Source organism: Octopus bimaculoides, chromosome 18 (genome assembly GCF_001194135.2).
Source record: "Octopus bimaculoides isolate UCB-OBI-ISO-001 chromosome 18, ASM119413v2, whole genome shotgun sequence".
NCBI classification, from domain to species: domain Eukaryota; kingdom Metazoa; phylum Mollusca; class Cephalopoda; order Octopoda; family Octopodidae; genus Octopus; species Octopus bimaculoides.
Genome location: NC_068998.1, coordinates 49,285,456 through 49,288,070, shown reverse-complemented (window position 1 = coordinate 49,288,070; position 2,615 = coordinate 49,285,456). Strand labels below are relative to the sequence as shown.

At 33.5% G+C, this 2,615-nt stretch overlaps 1 long non-coding RNA gene across 1 annotated transcript in view; it reads right to left on the bottom strand.

Moving 5' to 3' along the window:
- Nucleotides 1–174: 174 nt before the first annotated feature.
- Nucleotides 175–2,615, bottom strand: part of LOC128249759 (uncharacterized) — a 6,014-nt gene continuing 3,573 nt past the window's right edge. The window contains exons 2-4 of the long non-coding RNA XR_008265858.1: nucleotides 1,594–1,681; nucleotides 732–776; nucleotides 175–345 (exon numbers count right to left, since the gene is read on the bottom strand). This is a non-coding gene — a long non-coding RNA (uncharacterized LOC128249759). The remainder of the gene's footprint in view (nucleotides 346–731; nucleotides 777–1,593; nucleotides 1,682–2,615) is intronic.

The window sequence follows — 2,615 nt, the reverse complement described above, 5'->3', positions numbered from 1 at the left end:
TATATATATATATATATATATATATGATTTGAATCTTATAAACATATAAACATCGAGATGGTTGCAAATCGTTGAAAGTTCAAAAATAGATTTTAATCTAATGTTACTATTTACCTAATATTGTGTAATGCATTCCAAGATATGACAATTTTCATGCATATAATAGCAGACATCTATGTTTAAAATGATTTTATTTAATATAAGTAGTCTACATTTGAGGTACTAGCCGGTGTACAATTACTTCAATATAATATACAAAAACACTTGTGTTGTCATAATATTTATTTATATATGCATGAGTAATAGAGTTACAACCGCAGTACTGAATAATGAGAGTCGTTTCACCTAGAAATGGAAGAAAAATATGGTTATTCAAATATTTGATGTAAGTTAAGTAAGCTCAAATATTTCCGTTAGTGCGGAAGTACTATTAATAAAATTGCATCAATATTTTAGATTAGTTCCTTGTAACTAAATAACAATGAAATTACAGACATAGTATAAAGTAATGTTTTTATTAGTTATAACGTTTATATTATGGGAGGCCTGGCGGTATGGGTTAAGTTTATGTCAGTGTTATTGAAGACAAATTCAGTGCTGAAAATTTGCAACTGCGTGTCCTGCAGCAAGGTTTCAATAATATTACAGTGAATTACACGAATTATCATTCATAATGAAGTAATTGTAGAAATGCATTGGTTATTCAAAGGAACGAGAAACGTGTTACTTACTCCAACTCCTTTACCTGACATTTTCGATTTCGTTGTCGTTGTAAACTAAAAACAAAATGTTAATATACTGTGGAAATTTACATGGAAATCGAATGGTAAATCTTAAGAAATATACCAATTTGAAATTAATCGTTGTCATTTGAATATAGAGGCTTTCATGTTGGCACTCCGTCGCTTACAACGTCGAGGGTTCCAGTTGATCTGATCAACGGAACAGCCTGCTCGTAAAATTAACGTGCAAGTGGCTGAGCATTCCACAGACACGTGTACCTTTAACGTAGTTCTCGGGGATATTCAGCGTGACACAGTGTGACAAGGCTGACCCTTTGAATTACAGGCACAACAGAAACAGAAAGTAAGAGTGAGAGAAAGTTGTGGTGAAAGAGTACAGCAGAGTTCGCCACCATTCCCTACCGGAAGCTTGTGGAGCTTTAGGTGTTTTCGCTCAATAAACACTCACAACGCCTGGTTTGGGAATCGAAACCGCGGTCCTATGACCGCAAGTCCGCTGCCCTAACCACTGGACCATTGCGCCTCAACAGATACTTTCATACTACGATCGTATTAAAAATCATTCTAGTGATACTCTATGAATGGTCATAGATATTAAAAGAAATAATAGAGCACTACTGGAATAGAAGACACGTTTCTGTTTGAACATCTTCTGTCATCGTCGGCGCGTTCTATGTTATACTATATTGCATTTTGTTTAAAGAAAAAAAAACTTGCTACATTTAAACAATCATTTTTCAAAATTGTTGTAGTAGGACAATCGTAAATTAAAGAAACTAATTAATGCAGTGGTTATATTCAGTATCTCATAATTTTGCTAAATAACAATTAAGAAATGCAAATATCTTACCGAGCACCTATGAACGTGCAAGTATGCGAAATATGTCATACAGTCGCGATTTACAAGAAAGAAACAATTGTGTAACTTGTAGTAGTATCTGAAATATAAACATACAGTTGAAAATTATTCATTCAAGTACTGTTTATGCATTCAGGTACTGTTCAAACAATCACGTTTTTAATTATATTGTTTATGTTGTAATATTTTGTCTATTAAGCGGTCAGAATCGCCTTCCATGTGATACATTGTTGTAAGTAAAATAACCGAAATATAATACGCAGTTATCAAACAACAAACGAGACATTCAAATCACTCCGCAAGGACGTAATTCTTTCATAAAACGCATCACTGCGGTAAATTGTAAACTCAGTGGCAGATAGAATATTACCCATAAATTGACCTTTTGGAGGAAACAATCCGTAAGGTCAATGCTAGTAAAACTAAACCAATTTCATTTTAAAATAAGCCAAAAGTCTGACTGTTGAATAACAAAATTTGCATCTTTTAATTATTCTATTTAATTATAAATATAAGTAAACCTCACACTCCCCTTGTGAAAAAAGAACCATTGCAGTGTGTAACAGATTTGGTAGAGCAACCACCACTTGTTCCATGTGAGTTATTTTAAATTCATTTGTGTAAACGAAAATGAATATATTGGGTCATCCCATAAATAATGCAGTTTTTTCAATTGTATGTACTAAAAGTTGGAGAGGGTGCGATCCGTTTGAATGGAAGACGATGTCCCACCCACGATATTCGCCGGATATTGCTCCGTCAGATTGTCATTTATTCCACAGTATTCAAAACCATTTAGACAGAAAAAATATGAATATTGTAGAGGAGGTCAGAACAGTACTGGAGGAGTATTTTTCGCCGCTGACAGGTGAATTTTGGAAGAGGGGCCTTACAGGTCTACCAGGTAGATGGAAAGCCATTGTAGAAAATGAGGGAGAGTATATTTTAGATTAAGAAAGAACTTTGCTTATGTTTATTTTGAAAAATAAAAGAATATAAAAAACCGGCATTAT